At 39.6% G+C, this 11,427-nt stretch overlaps 1 long non-coding RNA gene across 1 annotated transcript; it reads right to left on the bottom strand.

The window, feature by feature from the left end:
• Nucleotides 1–2,746: 2,746 nt before the first annotated feature.
• On the bottom strand, nt 2,747–10,722 carry LOC119778774. Its single transcript, XR_005280127.1, has 3 exons — nt 10,513–10,722; nt 2,929–2,970; nt 2,747–2,835 (listed from the first exon to the last, which is right to left on the bottom strand). It is a non-coding gene; the product is annotated as an uncharacterized LOC119778774 (long non-coding RNA).
• Nucleotides 10,723–11,427: the final 705 nt, after the last annotated feature.

The raw sequence follows: 11,427 nt of genomic DNA, 5'->3' as shown, positions 1-11,427 counted from the left end.
TTTCTCCCAAACTGTTTACATTCAATCACTGCTGCACTTTAAGGAATCGAAATGTCATGAAAGCTCTACAAAAACAAAATCTACTTTTGTATACACTCTGTGTGTACAAAATGACAATAAAAGTTGTCTAAGTCTGGTGAACAGCTTTGTGGCATGATGTGGAAACAATCACCTGATCCTGAATGTCAAGAAAACAAGGGAGGTGATTCTAAATTTTAGAAGACATTAAGGTAGTGGAGATTTATAAATACCTAGGTGTTCAACTGGAGAACAAATTGGACTCGATACAACTGTGAAGCCGTCTACAAGAAGGGACCAGACATGGGCAATGTTGAGTCAACAAGTCATCTCCATGTCATGTATTTGTTCTACCCAGCCACTGAGCAGGTGAGTCCAATCTTCACCGTGAATTAACCTGTGCAGATTGGACTCACCTGGTTAATTGGCTGGGTAGATTAAATACATGATATGGAGATGACTTGTTGACTCCACATTGCCCATATCTGGAAGGGACAGAGCAGATTGTGCTTGCTAAGGAAGCTTAACGCCTTCAGTGTTTGCAACAAGATGCTACATATCTTCTATAAATCTCTTTTGGAGAGTGTGATCTCTTCTGCCATCTTCTACCGGGGTAACAGTATCAGGTGTTCTAGGTGTTAGGAATCCAGTCTGTGTGGGTTGTGTTTTTGTTTGTTTTTCCTGCAACACCAGGTGGCGCCTGGTTCTCGTTGGTCCTCTCACACACCTGCGAATGGTTGCCTCATTAGCTGAGGACTCTTAAGCTGCTGACTGCCACTACCTCGACACCAGAGCTGAGTTTGCTGAGTCAAACTAAGTTTTTGTCAACCTGAGTCTTCTGAGTCTGAATCCTGTCGTTTTTTCTCTTTGCCTCTCGGCAGGAAGTCATCCTGCAAACTGGAAGTTTTGGACCTTCTCCCCCTGGAAGGATTGTTTGAGCTTCACACTGAGCAGGGGATTCATCTTCACAAGATCTGTTTAAGTACCGAAGGAAATCTAAGTGGCAGTCAGCCCCTCTGTTCCTCAAGGAAACAACTTAACCTGGGTAATCCCTGTCCACCCTCCAACAAGCAAACCAATTTCTGGAACAACCTACACCGACTGGATTCAGAGAAATACACCTTTTCTGGAAACGGGAGTCCTGTTGCCTTTACTCCCTCTTGCAAATCGAAGCTTAAATTTCCCACTGAGACTGAATTAACCACATGAACTTCCCCTTCTTTTTTCAGTCCCGGTTCGCCGGTGTTCAGAGCAGCACTGGACCCATCCTACCAGTTCTCAATAAACCTGTTAAACCTTCCCCTGGTCTCTCTGATTGGTTTTCTGCATGTGGGTCAGATCTTTGAATAGAATCATGACACTAGGAACACTTCTAGAACATTTGGAGATGATTTCACATAGAAGGATTCTTCATAAAGTGGAACAAATTATGGAAAAAATTCAGCATCCTTTTCATCAGACTGTCAAACAACAACCATGCGTCTTCATTCAGAGGCTTCTGCAGATCCGGTGCAAGAAAGACCTCTACAAAAGATTGTTTTGTTTTTTAAAAGTATGAGTTACTCCAACATGTAATTTTACTTTGGGATTAATAAAGTATTTCTGAACTGAATTCAATTCAATTGCTTGGTTGTGCAGTGATAAGAAGTATAAAAAGCCAAAGGGGGGTATACATTTATGAAGCTCTGCAGAGTGAAAGGAGAGACTATTGCAGGAGGTTCATTACACCTCAGAGGAAGGCCAATCAGCAGTGATCCTCTCACCGGGATCTCAGCGGCTTGCTGGGAGCTCAACCTGAGCCGGAAAATACTCAGCATGGATCCATGAGCATTTACACACAAACAAACATCACAAAAATATCTGAAACAAACAATCCCACAAAATTTCTCTCCTTCATCTACCTGCTTTATTAAAGCTTTAACACAATTACTAAAGATCATCACGGCTTCAGCCTTCAGATGATTACATTCTCACAGCTTCTTTTACAAAATAATCAGGAGTGAAAATCTGATTCAGAGGCATGCAGCTTGACTCTGCATCAGCTCACACCTGTAATTATGCAGAGGAGAAGTAAAGAAACCTCTGCAGGAGTCAGGTTGAAGTTTTACTGTGTTTTTCCAGGTAGGGAATAAACGATTGTGTGTTTGAGTCACCATAGTTTAGCTGAGTCAGAGCAGCAGGATAATGTGGTTTCTGAGAGCTCTGCTCCACTGCAGCTGGGTTAAGGTGTGTGTGTTAGATTGAGTGCTAGGCCAGAGTGCAGCGAGACACAGGTGTATTAAATTGGGTCAGCATTTTCATTTCCCAGGGTGAACACACAACACACACACAGAGACACATTATCACCATTGTGGGGCTTCACTGTGAACCCTGACGTAAACCCACATCCACACCTACACACACTTATACAATCCATATGCACACGCGAGCTCAGTCGGATTTGGAGTTATTTTTGCATCCAGACACAGATTCTTCCTGAATCACAGAGGAGAAGAGGAAGGGAGGCTGCTCCTTAGCCCCATTTGTGTTTCTGTTTGTGTTTATGCTGGAGCGTGTGTGAGGAAGCAGTGTTTACACGGCTGCTGGGTCCAAAGTTCAAAACACCAGAGAGCCAAAGTCAGAGAAAGGTCTCCTCCCATCAAAGAGGCTCCGGCATCCGTTAAAAGCCAGCAACGTTTTTTAGCCCTGTGCACATTTTTATGGTGACCGCCCTTCCTGATGTTTACCCTCGCTTGACTGAACTCCAACATGAAAGCCGCCCCATGGAGGCAGCAGCAACAATGGAGGAAAGCAGCAGGGATGTACAGTACTGCAAAGCTGAACAAATAGCAAAGAAGCAGAAAAATATAATAGGTGAGAGAGACGCAAAGCAGCGCAAAGTTGGCTGCATGTTACCAGACAACTGAAAACCTGGTCTGTGCACGCGATGCTCCATCAGCCGACAGTTTGATCCTGCATGAGAAAAATAGCTTTGGAGTCTGTTTTCGAATAAGAGAACGTAGCAATGAAAAGCAGGATCTAAGAGGATATAGAGCTGCAGCTGCCGACATGAACACTATACAGGCATAATTAGACTATTACAGACCTATAAACTGGGGCTAATTAGCTGAATTCATAATCATAATCTGTTTTTTTGTGGAAGGTGGTTGCACAAGTTTGATTTATGTTTATTCATGTGAAGCATCTCTCATGCAAATGAAAAGATTAAAATTCAAATGACACATTTGTCAGTGAATTAAGAAAATGATGACATTTAAATTTTCATTGCTGTTATTTAGCTGCACTGAGTCACAGGTGTTCGGAATATATATTGTAAGAATGCAAGAAATCTAACATTTCAGGAAATCAAATGTCCAAATGATCTCATCAGCGACTGGATTGCAAACGGATCCAAACTGAAGATCGTACCCTGCGTGAAAATGGGCATTATTCACTGTAAGCAGACGGACGTGTTTATTTCAAATTTTTTTTTCTTATTTCAATTTTTAACGGAAAGTTAGAAATAAGAACATGATGTAAGAGTAGAAGAGGAACTGAAATTGGTGGGAACACAGAGAGGAAGGAAGTCTGAGCAGAGAGTGTACAGAGGTGGCAGTGATCACACAGCAAATACCGCAGCATTTTCAGCACGGTGCTATGAGAGATGAAGCTCTGAGACAAGAGGAACCCAAATCATAGACTAACAACAGGTCCTTGTATAAACCCTTTATCTCAGAGTAAGTTAAATGTGGGGACAGAGAGTTTAGGATGCCCAAAAAGTGGTTTAGATGTTCAGTTGGCTTTGAAGTCTCAATCATGCAGCTTAGGAGTGTCCAAAGAACGGCCCCTGAGGCCCTGCAGTGATTTAATGGGACCCTCAACCACATATCAAGAAGCATAGGCCACAGGACTGTTTTTAAATTCATTTTGGGTCCAGATTTCAACTAATAAATAAAGATCTTTTTCAAATGAATGCGAATATTTGATACAACCTGAAGCATTCGTCTTTTATGAACCACCCTTTACGCTTTCATTTTCATTTACTTGTTAAGAAATAAACCAAACAAAAAAAACTGTCATCTGACTTTAAAACTGCCAGGTGGAAATATGTGTATTTTTTAACTCAGCTAAATACAGCAGAAATGTCTAAATAAATCTGACTCATATCCTGTCAATGTTCCTACGAAGAACCAACATTCTTTAAACCAAGAATTAGGAAACAGTTGGACCAAAACCTTAGGGACATTATTATTGTCCCTTAATAAGCTAAATGTGAAAGGAACCTTTTAATGATTTTGATTCTGATTTGCCTCGTACTTTAGTTCATCAAATACCATATATTGTCAGGGCTCCTGTCTGTGTGTTTTGTTTTTGTTTGTCTCCCTTCCACCAACGGGAGGCGCCTGGTTCCGGTTCGCCACCTCACACACCTGCTGACGGTTACCTCGTTAACGGAGTGTTCTTAAGCTGCTGATTGCCACTACCTCGAGGCCAGAGTGTTTGCCAGTTTTTGGTACTCTAGTCAAGCTGAGTTTTCTCTGAGTAAGACTGAGTTCTTGTCTCCCTGAGTTTAACCTTTTTGTCTTTGCCTCTCGGCAGGAGGTCATCCTGCAAACTGGACCTTTTCAGTTGGGTGGAAGTGGACTTATGTACACAGTGCATAAAAAAAACGAAAGACAGTAAATGAGCAGCAGCTTAGCAGAGAAATTAACATTTCCATTTCATTAAGGGCAGCAGTGTGGTAGAACAAACATGGTCCAAAATGTATTGATATGGAAGTTCAGAGCATTGCAAAACAAATATATATGGTCTTTTTGTTCTTTTTTTTTGTTTTTGTTAAGTTGAGTACTTTTTGGTCTCTTGTTATCAGTGTGATGCATAGTCTGTGACTTGATTTAGAGTTTTCTTTCAACACTACAGCAGAAGCACAAGTCCACAAACAAAATACTGAAATAAAAAAAATCCATAAGACATCAATGAAAACTTGCATGAGGAACTAAGAAATAACAAGTAACCAGCAAAGAGTAACTGAAGAGGAGGTGTGTGTATATATATATATATATATATATATATATATATATATATATATATATATATTAGTGCTGTCAATCGATTACATTTTTTTAATCGCGATTAATCGCATCAATGCCTGAGTTAACTCGCGATTAATCGCATTTTAATCGCAAATTTTTTTTCTGATTGAAAATCATTTAAATACTCTCGATGTCATACAAAAAATACATACAGGCTAGGTTTGTGCCAATGTTCTTTTTTTTAAATGAAAACAGGTCACAGACACTGATTTATGCCATAGAAACATATGGCAAGAAGATGGGGAGGCATGTAGCAAAAAATAACAAATATGTAGCCAAAAAAAAGGCCCTGAAAACAGGCTGATGTAAAAGACAGTCTTTACAGTTAATACAGTCTTTTGAACAAAGACAAGCATTTTACCCTACTGCTATAAAATGTAGTACAGTTAACATTAGATGTTAATTAACCAAGATAATAATGAACAATTTTCAATCAATACATCAAAATCAATAGACCGACATCACTAGATGGAGGTAGTCTATGCTCTAGAAAGTTACTTTTCAGCCTCTTAACAAAAATGAGAACACACACACACCCACACACACACACGATACTGACCTGTGGCGTACACAGACAGCAAGAGTGCCGTAGCAGATTCCATTTTACCTCAGTAATCTGTTTTCTCAGCGTATTTCAGGTTGCTACTACTTACCAGACACTCAACTTGTTTGTTGGTGGTGGGGCTTAAAGAAAAGGCACTAGCGTCACCCAGTGTATGAGCTTCTTTCTTCCTTGAGGCGCTCCGCTCTCGAAGCCTATGAGAAATGCATAGACTGGGGGAAAATAGCCCCGCCTTCCCGCAGGCTGCAGCGGGATGTACTTGGAAAATTGTACCATAAAACCACATAGCGTTAATCTCACGTTAAAAAAATTATCGCCGTTAAAATGGCCTCGCGTTAACGCGATAATAACGCGATAATTTTGACAGCACTAATATATATATATATATATATATATATATATATATATATATATATTATATATATATATATATATATATATATATATATATATATATATATATATATATATATATATATATATATATACGAGACAGAAACAATGGGAGGACTAATTAGCAGATGAGGAGCACGTGTGAACAGAAGAATCTAGAAGGGAGCTAGGAGAAGGAGGCTGACACAATAGGAGTAACAGAGGGCAAACAAGAATTACATAAAAACTCAAATACAAAGAAAGACAACTAGAATAACACAGACTAAAAAAAACAAAAAAAACTATGCAAACTCAAAAAGAAACCTTAAACAATGACACACAATCCCACTTTTATCCACAACTGCATCAAGATGGCCGGGATGAGTCGGATCAAGGAGATATTCCTGGAAAAAGAGCTTTTGCTTAAAAATGATTAAACCCAAAGAAAGCAGCTAATATGAATTGACTTAACTCTAAAACTGCATAGAAAAGTGATCAAATATCCACCCAGAAGTCATTTAAGGTGTTTGATTTTTCTACAATTTGTCAGAGTATCTATTCAATGTACAATAATATGTACATGTTCAAGTAATATGTATTATGTTAAAGGCAGCTAGTGTTTTTTTACCCTGTAAGACAGAAAAATTATAAACCTAGAACTTCTTTTTTTTTTTTCTTTAAATAACCTATTTTCACATACAGCATTAAAAAAGTAAACAAACTGTTATGACCATAGTTTAACCAATAAAGATACATTTGTGGGAAGTTTAATGATAGTATTTGAAAAAAAATAATGTCTGAAGATTTTATGGCCCGGATTATAAAGAGTTAAGCCATCATAGAAAATAAGGAAAGGATTTAAGCAAGGATATAACTAGCATAGGACCAGACATGTGAGTGGTAAGGCAGGAGAAAAAGCAGCTGAAACAGTGAGAGAAGCTCTACAATGAGGACGTCAGGATGTTTCTGTCCAAAAACCCAGAAATTTTTTAACATAGATACTCTGTAGAGTATCTTCGTTAAACGTCTCTTTGGCATAAATTTTATCTAATAAACATTAACAGGACGGCAAAATTATAAAAGTAAGTTAAAAAGGTGTTTATACAGCATCTGCATGCCTCTCTTGCTGATTCCAAGGACATATACAGTCTGTGACAGACAGCTTCATGTCATTGATCAGCCTGCTGGTTTAAAATAACACTTTGGTAGAAAAAGGTGTGATTTTGTTGCCACTTTGCCTCTTCTTTCTCTGAGTCTGTTCTCACCTCTTCTGATCGTATCTCTTCCCTGAGGAGAAAACAGATCTGGAATTATGTAGAAGATTACAAGATATTTAAAAACCTGTCAAAGATGTGATGTTTCATCAGATTTATTTCTATTTGTGCAGCAAATGATACATTTCTTTGCTCATTTTGAGCAAAAAAGGAGATACAAAGCTTTTTACTGTTTGATTATAAGAATGATCTATGATACAAAGGGTCACTTTGGGAAAGGATGCGGTCAGTTCATCTGAAAATATGAATTTACAGTTGCTAATACCTTCCAGTTGCTGAATGGTTTATACATCATCAAAGTAGCTCCAGCTGATCAACTGAAGCCAGCTGACAGCTGGACCTGGGACATGACCTGGGACATGACCTGGGACATGACATAACATGATAAGGGCCCCATGACATTCATATATCGAACTCTACTTCTTTTACCCCTAAATGTCATAATTCTATTTACATCAGAAATGTATATTTTTTGGGGAGTGGCGGCCTAGTGGTTAGGGCATTGCACTTGGAGTGGACCGAGTGGTATTTCACTTGATTCATGCAATTTTGAGTAATCCTAAAGAGTTCGACTGTCCAAGCGAGAGCCCCTTTCCTGATTGGTGAAAATAAGCGGCCTACGTAAGGCTGATCTCTCCAGGAAGCACCTACCTTAACCAAGCAGACCCTGATGATTAAGCAACTAATCTGCGACTAATCTGCATGTGGCAGAAAAACATGACATTGCTGCAATCACGCAGCAAGAAATCCACTATATTTCAAAACAAATACTTACTCGAGTAGTGCTAAAGGTAATTATTCCATGGTATACCAAACCTTGAGGCATGTTCTTCACTTGACAGTCAAGGTAGGGTTTTTATATCTAAGGCTACGTTCACAGTGCAGCCGGAAGTGACCCAAATATCTTTTTTTTATTTTTTTTGGCCAGATGCGACCTGTTTCTGATCTTTTCATGACAGTCTGAACAACACGAATACGATTTTTTCAAAGGTGACACCGGCCACCTGGCTATGTGGTCCTGAATCCAATACGTATCTGATCTTTTCAAATGCGATCTGTGTCTAAACAGCCAGATCACATTCATTAATACTAAAAAAAGCTCCCTATTTGTTCATCTTGCAACTCAGAAGCATGAAGAAAAAATAAAAAGGCAGAAGATGCTGTGAAGAGCAGTCCTTTTTTTTTCTCTATTTGAAAAGGTTGCATTGTTAAGGCTCTGGCTCCTGCTGGCTCCACCAACACTACCTTCCACTTCTACTTCAATAAACACAGAGCGCACTTGTGACATCATTGAGTCCTCTACTGCAGGACAGTTAAGCTGTATGAATGCAGCTCACACGGGAGATAACAAAGGTCTATATATTTGGAAATGTGAACGACCATGCCAAAAATCGGACTTGAGCATTAAAACTAAAATTTTCAGCAACATCTAATGGTCATACTGCAGTGACATGAACCCTAGAGTACAGAGCTTTCTGTACTCGTGTAGAGAAATTTAAAACCTGAACACAGTAGATTCAGCTGACAAACTATTCCGTGGCAAAATGGGATTGGGGGATGCTACCCTTCTACTACAAGCAGAGGCGCACCTTGTCAACAGGCAAACCAAGCCACTGCTTGGAGCCCCGAGCCGCTGGGGGGCCCCCGAGAGCCAGCTACTGTACACCCGGTAGATAAACAGCAACAGGCGAGCATGAAGTGACAACGCTATAGTGACTGAGGAGATGCACAACTGCATATAAAAGTTCCAATTGGATGGAATGTTGATTAAAATTGGCTTTGCCCAGTCAAAATCCAGCCCAGCCCAGCCCAGCCCAGGTGGATAACTTCCCTTAATGAAAATGAATGTAGCCTAGTGAATGGGTGATGTTGTAGGCATATCGTTCAGTAAATTGGAAAGCAATTAAGTAACTAAGCTGAAGGAAAATGAAGAGGAGCTATCCATCTGGTAGCGAGAAGAAGAAGAAGAAAAAAGATGAAGAAGCAAAAGAAAGAAAGACAGTGGTAAGTGGAGCAGATAATGATTTAAGCATAACCTTAACAGTAAATGACTGCTGTCATTGAAATGATGCTACTTTGTCTTCTAACGGGGAGACAGCAGCTATAGCGTTAAGTGAATGCTATGATAGCAGATAGTTTCTGCCTCTCCAAGAGAGATGCTTGATTACATTTACAAGTATCTTTATGGAAATCTCAGCATTGCCCTCCGTCTGCTGTTAACTCTCCCGGGCACTGTTGCCTCTGGAGAGAGAAGTTTCTCCTCTTTAAAGCTGATAAAAACCTGAGGTCAACCATTTCTCAAGAGAGACTTTCAGGACTGGCGCTTATTTCCATAGAGTATAGTGTGCGAAGGTCTTTGGATCTGGAGGACTTATGTCTGCATTTGCACAAGCCAAGGCCCGTAAGCAGCAATTCTGAAAGCAGTATAGGACCCCAATAATTTAATTACTCTTACTATACTTTATATTTTGTACAAAGTTTATATTGGGTTTTTAAAGTAATTTACTATTTTTTTTATTTTTATACTGATTACTGTTTTTTTTTATTTTAGTATACATTTACTTTAATTTATTAATTTATTCTTTACTTTTATATTTTCCAAAATAACATGGTTGTTCATGTTTAGAACATTTGGAATAAAAAAAGGTTTTATTTAATAAATTTTGCGTTGGTGATGAACACTGGTTTCGTTGGTGATGAACACTGGTCGGTAGGGCCCCCTAGGATTTTTTGCTTAGGGCCCCCACAGACTCTAGAATCGCCTCTGACTACGAGGGGCAAGTTGGGAATGAAAAACATGTTCTCGGCCGTAAAAAAGGTTGGTTAGGCTGATTCTAGGCGCCCCCAATGGGCCCAGGAAAACTGACCCCAAATGTCCCCCCCGTCTGCAGGCCATGATCCATATAAAATTACCTTTTGCCTCCTTGCAGACAATTAATTGTTCTGGAAGAGGAAAGGCAGGACCAAAAAGTGTTTTGATATTTAACGTAACGACTTTTGTGTACATTTTCTTCAGTTTGTTATATTAGACAAATTTCTACATTAGCAGACAGTAAAGACGTGTTATTTCACTCTTAAAATAAACTATAAATAAATGACAATAACAAAGCTAATTACATGGCGAAAGAGTCCCGGCGTGGATGTAAGACCAAAACCTTTTTATTGGAAAGTCAACTCTTCCACTAAAAATACAGCAAAAATCTGAAACTCTTACTGAAAATCCGGTTTGTCCTCCATTTGTTCCTCTAAAACGTCACACTTAGGTTGCTCATCCATTTCTAGCTTCAGCAGGGTCGCCTCATCCTGATTGCTTTTCTGATTTGGCATCAAATCTTCTAATTAGAGCAAATTTAACTCGGCGTGGAAGCAAAATGCTGTGCTTGTTGAGGAGGAGGATGAAGTCAGCAGCAACAGAAGGGCAGGCCTGACACACACACACCTGTTAGACATTGTCTGTCAGCATTCGGTGACACAGCAGGCATGCAGTATTCACACCTGTCTGGATCACTCAACACAGAAACAGAGTAGAAGCAGCAGCAGCGAGGAAGATTCATCATTTTGACCAAACAGAAGTGGCGTGACGAACAGTTCAGCAGTTTGGCCTCAGTCTGTCTATATGGGAACTGTCAGCTGAGCTGTCTGGGTTTATTTCTCCTTCACATGAAGACACTTGAGCCCAGAGATTTTATGACACACTTGCCTCCAACTCACATGTTTTCTGAGAGCTTTTCCTGGAACTACGGATTCTCTTCAAAGTAAACAGTCACCTGTGCTCTTTGGTTTTTGGTGATGCATTTTTAAAAGTGTCAGAAATGACTCCCACTCATTCCACAAGCAGACTCACATCTGACTCTTAATAAGGAAAAAAATGCTGCTTTTTTTTTTTTTTTTTTTTTGCAGTTTTCTCGCTGCATCTTCTAAAGACACAAAATCCAACATCCTTACTGTCAGTTTCCACAGGTGTCCGAAAATATAAAGAGATCCGTTCATCGATGTGAGCCTGAAACCTGCAACAACTGTGTCCTCTGAAAGACTTGAACTCACACACAGAGAGAAACAGCTGCATGCTTATGAATGCCCTGTATTCTTTCCACAGGAAGCAGGTTCATCTGTCACTACTGATGCAACC

Source organism: Cyprinodon tularosa, unplaced genomic scaffold (assembly GCF_016077235.1).
Source record: "Cyprinodon tularosa strain WSP-4 unplaced genomic scaffold, ASM1607723v1 ctg139, whole genome shotgun sequence".
Lineage (NCBI taxonomy): Eukaryota > Metazoa > Chordata > Actinopteri > Cyprinodontiformes > Cyprinodontidae > Cyprinodon > Cyprinodon tularosa.
Note: the sequence above shows the minus strand (reverse complement) of the source record. Positions and strands in the feature narration are given on the sequence as shown.